This window comes from Tympanuchus pallidicinctus, unplaced genomic scaffold (assembly GCF_026119805.1).
Source record: "Tympanuchus pallidicinctus isolate F22 unplaced genomic scaffold, pur_lepc_1.0 scaffold11, whole genome shotgun sequence".
Taxonomy (NCBI): Eukaryota; Metazoa; Chordata; class Aves; order Galliformes; family Phasianidae; genus Tympanuchus; species Tympanuchus pallidicinctus.
This window is the reverse complement of record NW_026294627.1, coordinates 12,226,496-12,241,184: the sequence shown is the minus strand read 5'-3', so window position 1 is coordinate 12,241,184 and position 14,689 is coordinate 12,226,496.

Here is a 14,689-nt window from a genome sequence, read left to right as displayed (position 1 = left end):
TGGCTTTGTTAAATCACACTGTTCAGATCGGCCCAACTCACCAAGTAGTGTGAAATTCAGCAGTGGTCTGATCAATTGCAATTATAGTCTATTTTTTCACTCGTTTCTGGGTCACTGTGTATATTGGTTATGTACATCTGTGCAGAACAGTGCTGGAAACATTCCTACTCGGTGATGAGTCTTTATGATTTGCTGTAATATTTGCAATATTAACATATGTAACATTGCTGCTACAGTCAATCCCTGCAAAAAAGAGAGCTTCTTTCTATGCTCTGTGATAGTGGGAATACAAACATGTTCTTGGCAGCTGTTCTCAAGATTATTACTCAAGGACCTCTCCTTTCAAGAACTTACATACAAGGTAGCCAAATGGGACCTCTAGGAGTTATTGCAATCCCATCACAATTCCCATCACATGAAAGGTAACAAGACAAAATGAGCTCTCTAAAGTAAGCAACTATTACATTTCTTCTAAATAGTTTGTACTTCTCCCCTCCTAGCTATCTATATTTCACAATTTCTAACATATAAAAGATGTTATTTTCAATCAACACTTTAAACTATTGTTAATAATGCTAATTCCTTTGTTTCCAGTTTGGCTTTGGTTCTACATCCCACAGAAGCACTGTGGAATGTCCCTTCACTTAGCCCAGATGGATAAAAGGTTCATAGCTGCCTTATACCCCTGCAGTCAACAGGAAGCAAATGCCTAAACATCTGGGTCATGGGTTTCAGCAATATAAGCCACCCCCAAAGTGTTATTCAATGCAAGTAAAGGCTGAAGTCCTAAAGTCTTCATAGATTGGTCAATTTTGAGAAGCCTTGGAAGAATTAGGGATTTCATTTTTCCCAGCTGAACCCAAAGTATGAGAATTAACCCTGAGGTTAACACTTGGCCAAATTCTTCCCTAAGACACCAATGGAAACACAATAAAAATTCATTTGACTCCAAATTAAGATGAAAGCTGCCTCCTAATGCAATTCTCATTGCATCAAAACACAAATAACACTATTGCAGGAAAACAGTTTCCTTTCTTTGTGGTCCAGACATGAAAAAATTAACAAGCTGGAAGTAATTCTCCTCAGCTGGGGATGAATACATGGCATTTGCATCTCATAGAAATCAAGCGTAGCAGTCATATTTCTGAGCATGGACTACACAAGTATTCATTATCATATCATCAACAGAGTGTATGACTGTTGTCAGATCTATCTGTGCTGTAACAGTAACCATCAGTCACAAGGTGATCTGAACAAGCAGATGCAGAGAAATTAATCTAAATGAGTCTGTTTCATCATTTTCTTTATACCGTTAGCACAGCGTGCTGCTAATTTTGACAAGGATTGAAATTATTGTGTTCAAGTGGTCACTAAGTTGATAAAGAAACCTTGCATAACTTCATTCTGTGTACCTCAGGGTCTTCAGCATCAACAGGAAGACCATTTTTCTCTTCTGATTGGGCAGTCCTTTAGGAAGCTCCTTTTCTTTTCCTGAGTCAGTGAGAAGTGAGAGGAGTGTGAAGATAAAGTCTGCAACCTTGGTGTATTTTGATTATTCTTCTTCATGGCATAGCTTGTCTGGACCTCCCCTAACAGGCAATTTCAGCACTGAGTCTAGGTACGATTGTGGTAAGGCTGAAAAGTACCATCCTCTTCAGTTCAGATGAAATTAACCATCTTGAGAAGCTGAAGATATCAAAAGCTAAAGCTTAGCAAGTGCCTGTAAATATTAATGCTCTTCTTTTGATCAATGAATAGGATAGCTGCCATTTCAATAATAAATATGTTTGTTTTTTAATCAATAATAATAATTTTAAAAAAAAGAAAGTGATGCAAAACTTCAAGTTGGGGACATATATTTAGTTTTTACATTAATGCTTTTTAGGCACATGATGCCTCCTTGAAATGTGTCTCATCTGAGTACCTGCATATAGATTTTTATATGTGATCTAAACTCTAATTATAATCAATGGAGCTCTAAGATTCAACACTTTCCACCAGATATGAGTCTGGTGATACTTGAGAAGTCTCACAATACCTGAGACTTTCACCTAGATCTGAAAAGTCCTGTGAATATCTCCTTGGCTGATATCAAGAGCCAGCTGGGTACAATGGGCAGCATCCCAGGTCTGAGGTTAGGCAAGTAAAATCATACTCCCTGGATTTTAACAGACTGTAAAAAGATCTTGGATACCTCTCTCAAATGTAGCTACATCTGGACACCTAGTGTCTTAGTGGCACACTGATTGTCATGTTTTTCATCCATTATCTGATTGTGAACCTGGGTCCTTTGCATTCAGCCCATTACAGGTACTCAGCAAACATGAGAATTACCTAACGATGACATAGAATAATAGAATCATAGAATCATTAAGGTTTGAAAAGACCTCTAATATCTAGTCCAATCATTCACCTACCATCAACGTTGCCCATTAATCCATGCCTCTCAGTATCATATCTACTTGTTTCATGGTACCTCCAGGGACGGTGACTCTACAACTTCCCTGGGCAGTCTGTTCCAGAGCTGACCACTATTTTGGGGAAGAAATTTTTCCAAATATTCAACCTGAACCTCCCCTGGCACAACTTGAGGCCATTCTTGTGCAATCATCGGTACCTGCAAAAAGAGGCTGACCCTCACCTCATTACTCTTTTTAGAGAGTTGTAGGAACAATAACGTATCCTCTGTGCCTTCTCTTCTTCACAAAAAACAACCTCAGAATACTATCAGTGTTAAGCCTTAAAGCAACACTGTGTTTGTACCATGTGCTGTGATGCATGCTTTTAACTAATAGATGACTTTGTTAACAAATCAGTTCATGCAGAGCCAGACAGAAGCAAATTAGCAGAATCACGGTCTTTTGTTACTGAAGTACAGGGGAGAAGCAATGCCCATTGCAAAGAGGTAGATTTCAAACTCAAGGAGAGTAGATTTAGGTCGGATTAAAGAAAAAGTGTTCTACAGTTAGGGTGGTGAGGCACTATGACAGGTTGCTCAGAGATGTGGCGGATGCCCCATCCCTGGAGACATTCAAGATCAGGCTGGAGGAGGCTCTGGGCAACGAGCTGTGGATGTCCCTGTTCTTTGCAGAGGTCTTTAAAAGTCCCTTCCAACTCTAAGGATTCTATGTGAGGTACTGGCACTGCATCATGCTCTCCTGATTAATGACAAATCTCAGTTTAAGGCTGCTCATCTCTTTAGTGTCATTTTGTTCTGCATAGACATGACCACGCTACTTTTAAGATATTTCCTAGAAATAAATAACGTTAAATTTAATGGGAATTGTATGACTTTTTACTGCCTAAACAGACATTTCATAACTTGGATGGCAGGAGTAGTGTCTCAGTCCAGCAGAAAGACCCTGATACAATAATCAGCAATGAGAAGAAATTGAAGCATGTAGTGAGGTGCAGAGGTACCTCAATCAGCTGCGGTGCCCACATGTGCAAAGCAGCAACCTTCAGCTTGTGTATCCAGGGCAGGTGGGCATGTAGATCTGAGATATTGGCTTACAGTGTGCGTGGAAAGTGAGTTATATGATGACCTCAGACTTGAATTAGAGTTTACCACAAACTGGAAATGTGAACCACACAACCTGGAGTTTTACAGATATTAAGAAGCATCTGAATTTTGTACCTTAAAGAGATATCATTGGATTCTGCATCAAATCCTTTCTGCAACATGTTTTCCTACTCAAAGCAGGATATAAATTTTTAATAATATGTTATTTACTTTTTGTATTGTTCTCTGTTGTAAATTGGGGAAAAAAATCATATCATAATCGTTAACATATTTTTATTTTCTAAAATCAATTGGATTTTTTTTTTTTGGTAAGTAAACTCATTGGAAGTTGATATTTGATTGTTTTTCATCTGGATAAATTTTCTTTTACAAAGGAAAACTATCTTAAATATTATGATCAGTATTTGAATCTTTACAAGAATGTACCAGAGCACCAATGTTAATGACCAAAAGAGCATATTAGAAAATAAAAAATGTATTACATCTGCTACAATCCTGGAAAATAGATATTCTTGCAACAGAAAGCTCCTAGTTGTAAGAAATTAACTGTGCTAGTTCTTGAAGTAAATCTTAGTATATTACAGCCTTCCAAAGAAATCTTTGTCATGTATTTACTGATCTCCAATAATCTTAATAATTTGTATACATTTTACCAATTCTTGGAATATTAGTATTAATTTTCTATCACATAGTAAACTTAACAGTTTCATTTCAGCCCTTAGCTTTAAAAATTATTCCAGTGGGGTGAAAGTTATGTTACAACAATTTTCACCTAATTCTGATGAAGTAAAGCTCTCTAAAGATTTAAGCTCTTTGGGAGCTTATTCCCTAGAAATTGTTTTTTTCCTATTACTTGTACACAATTCAGTGGGAAATATTTGACCAAAATCATTTTGTTCCCTCCATTGTTGACTGGTATCTCTGTTAGAAAAAACTTGATGTAAAATGGCACAGGTGGAGGACTCGACCTGGAATGGTGCCCTGGAGCAGCATGTTACCTTCCTCCCCATCGGCAACCACAGGCTGTTTTGAAACTGTCAAAGTCTCATCTCACTTCCAGCTGAGTTAGAAAAGGACATTTGACAATGAGAGGGCTGGCGTATGTCTTGGTAAGCTTGGAAAACTGTTAGAGGCCAGTTCAGAGAGCTTGCAGCTACAACTCCTTAAAACCTGCTCTCTGATATTCCAAAAATAGTTTAGATTTTGATAACTAACCATAATATAAACTACAGAAGGGTCATTGGGTGAGGAGAGCACACTGAATTTTTTCATTCTTGAGATTTTGACAACTTGATGCTCAGTAAAAAAGCAAAGTTCATACTAAATATGATTTGCAATGAATAGTTTGATCTGTTCTATTCATATCAATGACTGATGTGAGTTTATATCAAAGTATATACATCATAGCAGTTTCAATAAGCATGCAGACCATAAAGAATTTCTTATACTGTAGAAAAGTGTCTAGTTCTGTAAAATAAAGAGTCACGGTAATTATCACAGTGGTTTCACTGGGCTTTCTTGAAACTGTGATGGCTTGCAGAACTCGGTTTTAAGGGTAAACATGACTTCAGTTAGGGTGACACTGCTGCCTTCCCACTCAATATTTTATAGCCTGTCTGACAGAGATTCAATATTTTTTTTCTTTTCCCGGGGGCAAAAGTATAATGATGTCAACTATTTTTATGACCTTTTCTAAATACGTAGTTTGATATGAAAATATTCTCTTTCTTTGGCCAGCAACACAGCACTATGTTTAGTAGATATTTTTCTGCTTCTTCATCTTTGCTTTTCATTCAGTTATGCCACCGTGATACAGCCACAGAACTTTACAGCTTTCTTATAGATAAATGTATGTGAAAATTAACATATCTGATGGATATCAGATCATTACTTTCCAAAATAATTGTTCCTGGCCAAAGGCAAAAAGTCCAAATATCTTCTCAAAGAGAAGCAACACAGCTGTTATTCCCTTCCAATTCCTTCAATTCCATGATTCTGTGCTCTGTAGTCAGAGAGAGTATTTTCTTACCATGTCACTTCAGTCTGCCTTGCTTTTCCTTCTATAGTCTCAGAAGGACTGGCTCAAGGATGAACATGGCCTCTTCCACCAGCAGCAAGGCTGGGCAGCCCTGACTCCTTGCAGATAGAATATCAAAAGCAGCATCAAGGCCTCCTTAAAAACAGGTATCCTTTGCTGTTAACTTTAAAGGACCCATGACTATATATTAAAGCAGCACAAACATAGATCAAATTATACATGTACATGCATTTCCTTCATAGGTACATTGATCTTGTCTTTCCAAATCATTGGATTATTTTTTACATTCTCCAAATAGCATGTTTGTGTTTTGTTGTCCAGAAAGATACAATCTAATTCTTAATGTTCTCAGCTTTTGCCTTCCTCAAAGAGGACATTTAAAATCAGAAGGTTGGCTGAAATTCTAAGAGATTCCTAAGGAGCAGCTGAATGCCCCAAAGTAGAAGGACAGCAGGGGGGAAAAGAAAGAAAAAATACTGAATTTCGTAGCAGCATTCTTTATTTGTTGAAGAAGCATTTGCTTTTAAAATGATCGACAGATTATCATGATGACACAGTGGAATTCAGTCTCAACCTTTAATTCCTCAGATATACTTGAAGCAGAGACAATTTTGATTATACTTAAACTATAAAATTGGTTTTTGTTTGTTTGTTTTTTAATGGGAACATGAGTTGTCAGTGTCCAAAGATTTTTCAGATAGTACCTCATGGCAGTGCTGCTCTCTGCTGTTGGAATTTGTTTTAGAGCTACCTTCCCCAGATTTATTTTCCAAGGTTAATTTGACCTTCAAAAAACTGCTAGCTGTCCTTTTCCTGTTGCTTGATCAGAGGCTTCTCCCTGTCTAGACAAAGCAGAAATCCCAGAAGTGTTCCTTTCCCATGATAGACTTTTCAGGTGTCTTTTCTGAGAAGTTCCACCTTATAATTTGATTATTTATTTGTTTGTTTGTTTGTTTGTTTTGCCTTTAGAGGTAACAACACAGTGTCTGGATTCTAATAGTTGAATTGCTACTGTCGACACCAGCCTCCTCATCACTTCTAAAATTTATTCAGTTAATCATGCCTTCTTAGTTAATACACTTACATGGAACTAATAACATAATCAAATTAAAACACTGAGAGGTTTCATGTAATAAAATATATCTTGCCTCACTGTGTTTTTAGACTGACCTTGACAGTGAGTTTTCTGCTTAAATCAATTAGTTAGATGGCTACTGTTCCCTTCAGAATTTAAGCTCTCTTTCATGATCTGAGTGATGTGTGAAATATTGCTTTAGTGTTTTGTCAGACTTGGTAAATCACTGCCTTGCTGTGCTTTTTCTTTTCTTCCTGAGTACTGGTGTAAGGACAAATACACAGTGAAGATTAGAGCTGCTGAATGAGGATTCATGTGAATGGCTTCCAGGAAACTGAAGGAATAATGGACCAGGACATCTGGACCCAAATAAAAACATCTGTGTAACCAAAATGAGAATGACAAAAACAGAACTGTTCCCATGAAGCAGTTATGTTGGCTCAAGCTTGAACAATACATCCTAACTTGTGACGGTTCTTACAGCTTCTCAAGGCCACTATGGGAGCATGGTTCACAGATTCATGCTCTTCCACAGTCTGGACATCCAAATTGTCCCACACTTTCCATGAAGTACTATGAGGAAAGACAGTCCCTTGCAGACGTCATACTGTGCCTTGGTCATTGAGCTGGCAAGGATGTTGGGAAATGCAGACAGGGTTAGCAAATTTCCAAGCTGAAGATCTGTGGCCACAATCTATTTCAACTGGCCTATCCTTTATCCAGGAAGTTCCTTTTCCTTTTTCATTGTAAAACAGTGACCAGGCCTATTACATAATTAAGTCTTTTTTTCCATCTTTCTCCTTCTCCTTCTTTCCCTTCTCAAATGCCTAAAGAAGAAAGGGCTTTCAGAAGTAGGAATATTAGCAAGACTCCTAAAGTCTTAGGTCATTTATAGTACCCTGCACATACTTTCTTCTTTTGTACATTACATCTTGAAGGTCACATGCATTTTTTAACTGTTTTTAGGCTGGTATTTTCCATTTTCTTCAGCACCTGTTACTACTTCCAGATGAGAAAAAACTATTTTGAAAATACTTCAACCACCAAAGAAGTTATAAGTCTACACAGGTAGCTCTGTAAACTCAATACTTTACACTCTTCTAGAAGAATTTGCAAAACATTCATTGTGAAAAAGGGCTCCACTAGAAAACTAGTTTTTATGAAACACTGAGCTTTAAGCTAAACCATCAAACCAAAATGTTTTAGAAAATCATGGCAAACTGACACAGAAGTTGAGAAGCACTATTTGTCTGCCAAACTCAAGACAAAGAAAGTACATCTCGTTCTTTTCTTTCTTTCCAAACCTTTTTATTTTTGGAATAGCTCCTAGCATGTGACCCCATCATCCAACATTACATAACCTGAAAGTAGCCCTTCGTTATATCGATCATCTCTAGTCAAAGGCATGAGAAGTACTTTCTGCAGTTGGATCCACAAGGTGAACGACTTTTTTCCCTTCCAGTGCTGAATTTCTGAGCAGCTGGTGTAAGCTCAGTGCAGATAGGAGAAGAGCAATCTGTTCTTACAGTAAAGAGCAAAAAATGCTGACAGAGGAAGAACATTTTTGTTATCATTATTTTACATGAAAATGCTATGATAGTAACAACAGGATATCTCAACATGCACAAAGACTCCAACCTCTTTAGAATCTTCCTTTTATAAAAACACTTTTAAATGATGCTTTTCATCACTGAGCCTTTTTGGAAGAATCTTAAGAAAGGAAACCTAGGAGAGAATTAGATCATGCATTTCAGGTTGTATGAATCTGAACAAAATTCCATATGTTGCTCTTTCAAAAAGGCAATAAAATCCAGTTCATATTCCCTGCTTTTCATTACAAATATATAGAAACAAATGACACTAGAGAGTCCTGTAAAGGTTATGCTAGTAAAGCTTTCTTTTTCTTTTCCTATCACTTGTTCTATAAAGGCTATATACTTTACAGGAAATAATTTTGGAAATATGTCAGTTCTTAAAACATTTATAAAGGCTTTTCATATCCTTTTTCATATCCAGACAGACATACTTTGTACCACGGGTCCACCTATGTACAACTCTGAGTGAGGGAGAGAAAGTAAAAAATAAAACCAAAATAAAACCAATTACAACTGATACAATCCTTTAAAAATTGCAAACATCTATCAAAAGCTTGGACTTTGTAGATAACATATATATTTTTAATTTTATTACAGGCTTCCATTAATAACTGTAACATCAGTAAGTTTTTCAGATACTTTTTTTATACAGAACACAATTTTAAAAACTGATACATGCAAATATTAACTAGCATTGTTAGAATGCACACAGTATGTTGCAATGCTGGACTAGTTCATACTTCAAATTGTTGTGGTTAATGTTGGAGCACAGTGACTGAACAAAACAGCCCAAAACTAAAGCTAAGCAGAATGACACAGTCTTTTTCATGTAAGTCTGAAATCTCTGGGGAGGCCAACATGGCAAAGTTTTCTGAAAGACAGGATGCCCCAGACTGTTGCTCACCAAAAGAATTTCAGTTCTTTCCAGAATTTCCACAATTTCATAAATACACTTCATGGAGCTTGTTTGATTGATTGCTTTCTTTTAGTTTTATTTGGAGATTTGCTTTGCCTGCCAGTCTATGGCCACCACATGAAATATTAACCAGTGACTTGGTTTTTCGTGTAGTTCCTAGCTAAGGACCTTTTACTGCAAATACTTGTACATTTGCTGTCCCATTTGACATACAAAAAGCAAGTTGCCCTATTCCAAGTAAAGTGTTTGCAATATCATATACTGGAAATATATCTTCCGGATCTTATGAATGATTTGAACATAAATAAATAAATAAATAAATAAATAAACATCCTAGAAGAAACACCAAAGGCATCCTGGGACTCACTTTATTTTACAGATGATGCTGCCTCTGCACTAGCTGCCATCCATTTTCTTGTATTTTATATGACTCAGAATTATTTGTATTGCAGAAACATACCAGTACTTTCAAAATTTAATAAAGGTTGGGCAAAATATTCATCTCTATCAAAAGATAGCCCTGCCTCTCCCTACCAAATTTCAAATTTGCATTATTAATGAAGTCAGGTTGTTTAATCAGAAATATGATTCCCATGGGAACTCAAACAGGATCAACTGCTCAGAGCTCAGAGTGAATACCAGCTGTCTTCTACCACAGGCTTATGCTTACACCACAATATTATCTTCTCTCTCTGACACTGGATATGAGGTGGTCACCACTGTGCTGTTCAAGCTCTGTTTAGTTAGCTAGTGGAATCTTGTAATTCCAGGGGCTTGAGAGAGTTTGCATAATTTGTACAGAGTGTACCTAGTAAATGAAGAGTACACTGAGCTCGTGAACAGGCCCTTGCTATTGTTGCACAAAGCTATCTCAACAGAGGGCTTGTTTTTCAGCTGAGCTTTATTAATGCCTTCCCTATTATTGCGGTGTGCGAGGAACAGAATGCCTTTATCTCTCTTGTTGGCTGCAGGCTCTCAGCAGAGTTTGAACACACATTCTGCTTGGCCAGTACAATCTGGTTTGAAACTTACTGCAAATAGTCACAGGTTGAAAAGCGTTTTAAAAAAGGAACTTGCTACATCAACCATTCTGACCCACCAACAAATCAGTTTCCAGACAGGACTTGCTGGTCTTTGCTTTCCATCACAGCTGTTTGAGCCAGAATTCCCCTTGCTGCAGCATTTTTTATGTCTCCATGCAGATAAAGCAAGGTCTAATTTTCAGAAAAAAAGAGAAGTCTTGCTCTCCTCCTGCCAAATCCCATATGAAGGGACCAGAAGCCCTGAGCCCCTGCCTTCCCCACCACCCAGGGAGCTAGGTGGCTGTGGAGACTGGCGAGGCCAAAGCTCTAGAGCACCCACAAAGCACTGACCTCCTGCAGACGCACAGTTCAGAGGGAAGGCTCTCCTTATGGCTCAAAAAGGATGAAAATGAAAAATCCTGCATGGCTCAGAAAGGATGAAGGGAGAAATCCTGCCAACCCAGCTTAAGAAGTGAGAGCCAAGATGCACAAAAGATTTTTGTATTAAAATACAACAGTAACAATCCCCCCTTCTCAGAATCCCTCACTAGAGGCTTTTCTGTTGAACATCTCAAGTGAAAGGCTGATTCCAAGCAGATTTTGGGCAGATGACCTTGGCTCACTTTGCCCTGCAGCCTGCTAGATGGAAAGGCCCCTGTGTTGCTCTGATGGGTAGGTAAAAGAAAGTGGCATTAGCACAAACTTGGCCTGACTCTGTTGGGAATAGCAGTAAGTGTGAAGACACACATTAAACTCATTTCAACCTAACTGTGACCCATTCCCTTATCTATGGAAGCTCTCTATGCTTAATGAGGTATGAGAACTCTGCAACAAGCCATATGCTTTCTTAAAGTTAAAAACAATATATCAAACTATTCACTCATCAGAAGCTCAGAACCATTTGGATTAGATGGTGGAGGAAGTATCAAGGCCAGCACCTTGACAGATAAAAGCAGTATTAGTGATGTTCTTTTCTCATGGGTTGCAAGTTGATAAGTAAATCTGATAAATGATATTTGTGCGTTCTCCTTTCACAACCAGCATGTATATGGCAAAAGGTATAGGAATTAAATACCAGAGGGAATTTTGCCTCATGCCACAAGCACAAACATCCCACATTCTACCCTGGATTACATACATCAACTCTGAATGTGGTGAGCCTCTGTTGTAAAATCTGGGAATTGTAACGTGATGCTTCTGAATACCTGGGAAGCTGTCTTCCATTTCTGCACTGGTGAGAAAAGGAACACATGGGATGAGATGCATTTCACAGCTTTGCCTGTGATATCGTCAGACTTAATTTATCACTCGAGGTATACACTAATGTGAAAAGAGAGAAAAATTGTAGTAGAAAGTTCTTGCAGGTGTAACTTGTGCTTTTTAACAGACTTGATTGTGAAAGAGAAATGCAAATGATCTGTAGAATATTATTTGGCAAATAAGAGACTAAGAAGCAGAAGTGATGATTAGCTTTTAGTCTTCTAAGAAAGAGAGGAATATTCCTTACTTTATTCTGGCTTTTCTTCCAAACTCTAGCAAGCTATATGGGAGATTCAGATCAACAATAACGAACTTATACTAATACCACATCACAGATGACTACTATCATTTAATTTGATGACCACAAAATAAAAGCTCAGCATCTTGTGAAAGCCAAGCAGGGTGATTACAGAATCAGGCCCCAGACATTTTCAGCATTATATCCTTTAAAATGCTAATGCTTTAATCCATAGACACTGATCAAACAGCTCAAAAACTCTACATTTGAGATCAAGGCTCTGGACTTGCAAGGGAACTTTTTCACTCAAAAAGTTTCAGAGGTGAGAAGCATAATTACATGCATATTTCAAAGGGAGGAAAAAGTTTGAAGGTATTTTTGAAAATTAGAAGTTTGCCTTGCCTCCTGCCACATGGTGAGATCAGGACTTTTATTTGTTTCTGGTAAGTTCTAGCAAACCATGATACAAGAATTATAGACTAATTCTCTGTGCTTTGTTATTTACACAAAAATTAAACATGATTTCATAAGAACTTATTTATTTTCTACCTTTTTTTCCACTTTATCCTACACATTCTTTGAGCTGAAATCCAGCTGTTGAATAGTCTGAGATTACAGTATAGAATGTTAGAGCAAATAAGCAAATTAGATGAGAAGAGAAAAATAGTATGAATCCCTACTCTTCTCTACTTTTTTTTTTTTTTTTCTTGTAAACCTCCATTGCTTTCTGTTGGTTTGACATGATTTTGTTAATGCTGCACATCTTTATTCCTCACTTGAGAAATGGTTGTGCAGATGCTTACCATCGTGCAGCAGTGCCTTGACACCAGCTACAGTTACCTGGCTCACTCTGGATGTCTGCAGTGCAGGTATGCACATCTGAACTAGTCATCACAGATCTTTCACTATCAATAAATATCTGGTTAATGTTGCCAGTGGAGTGTCAATGCATTCGCTGAGGCAGTAAAGGTTTCTTTGACTAGAACTTTGCTATAAAGGCAAGGAGGATTCTTTCCGCTGTGTACAAACACAGTGGCCTAAGTTTAGGTGTCTGGTGTCATTTTAGGAGCTCTGATATGTCCCCTGGAGCCTCCTACAGACATTTTGTAGAGGTGCAGATCCCTGATAAGTCCTGTATCCTGCATACCAGCATTATGGAAGTTGTCATGACTGTACGCAACACCTCCAAACAAACACGGGCACATCTGACCATGTAACTGCATCTAGACACTAAAGTCAGATGAGATGAGTCCCACCCGTGGGGACAAGAGAAAAAAGTGAGAAAACACAAGGCTTCAGCTTATTCAGTTTATCAGCCATGCATGAGTACTTGTGGTGGTCAGATCCGAGCCTATGCCATGCTGCCTATTTATGGGAATATCTACAAAAACATAGGAAAAACAGTTTTTAATATGTTTCTATACTTTTATGTGAGTGTTATTAGCAAAATACTTACTGCTGGACTGCCTGAAAGACACTGTCATGACAGGATATTTTTATCTTTGGTAGTGTGCAAACAGGGACAGTATGAAGGGACTGCCACTGACTTCAGTGCTGTCTAATCAGATAGTGTAGAATCACAGAATCTTAGAATAACCCAAGCTGTCAGGGACTCATAAGGATCATCCTGACACCACACAGAACCACTCCAAAGATCCAAACCTCATGTCTGAGTGCATTGTCTCCTTGAACTCTGGCACTGGGGCCATGCCCACAGCCCTGGGCAGCTGTTCCATGCCCACCACCCTCTGGTGCAGACCCTTTCCCTCACCCCCAGCTGCCCTCCCCTGACGCAGCTCCCTGCCATTCCCTCGGGCCCTGTTGCTGTCTCTGTGAGGAGCTGCAGCCGCCGTGAGGGAGCTACGGACAACCATGAAGTAGGCAGGAGAAAAGGAGAAACGGAGGCACCCAGAGTGGATGGATCCAGAAGTCAAGTAGTATGTCAGCAGTCAACATTAAGTCAGAATTTGGCTTTCCTGAAATTAATCAGAAGATCAGGTTTTGAGCCACACAAGTCTGCTCCTACATCTTTTCCACCAATTTCCTACCTTGCATTTTTTGGCCCTCCTCCCCAGTGAAATGGGAACAACAACTTAAGCCCGTTCTTTCCATTTTCCTAACTTTTTCTCCAGGTGCTAGCTAGGCACTTGCACCCATCTCTTGTTTCCAAGCTGGGACACATTTCTTGTGAAGCTTTCCAGCTCTCCCTCAGCACTGAACCCATCCTGCCCACCTGCTGTTGTGTTGTCTATTAATCACATTCCTTCTCACTGTGAGTCCCAGCAGGATCACTGCTGGCACAGATTTTCACATATCTTATATTAGATAATTACATGGAAGGGCTCCACAAAACCAAGATTGTCTTTCTGTGAAGCTGCTGGTTTTTAGGTGGTTCTACAATCTCATCCCTCAGCACCTTGATATGGTACCCTCACACCCAGCCTGCTCCCTCTGTCCATGAAAAGAAGCCTGACTGCTTGAGTCAAACTGATAAATTCACATTATAACTGGAAAAACACTCACTACAAGTTCCTGGCAACACCTAAAAAGGAGCTCATCTCCCCTCTAGTAATGTAGCTAATGTCTTTCACTGTTGCAATGGATTTCAGTGCTGCAGCAACGCACACAGATATGAATTTCCTTGGAATTATGGTGCTAGAAAGTGACTAAAAAACAAAAAAAAGATGTTTGATGTTAAAGCGATCTAAGCAATCTGAAGAGCAGGGTTCTATTCCTAGATTTTCCACCACCTCTAATCTATACAGACAGTGTTACAGAGATGTTCATGGAAAAAAATGAAAAATGTTAGGGTATGGATACTCTGGAGAATTTCCCATCCCAGAAAGGAAGCTGAAGCACTTGAGATATTAATGACCACAGTATGAAGAAGAACAAAAATTACTAGGATAGAGAACTTTGTATGAACTATGCCTCGGCAAAGGCACTGAGCATCCAAAGGAAAGATGGACTATCCTATTTATTTTCAGAATTAACCTCAGCTGCTGAGTGCACTTTGGAAGCA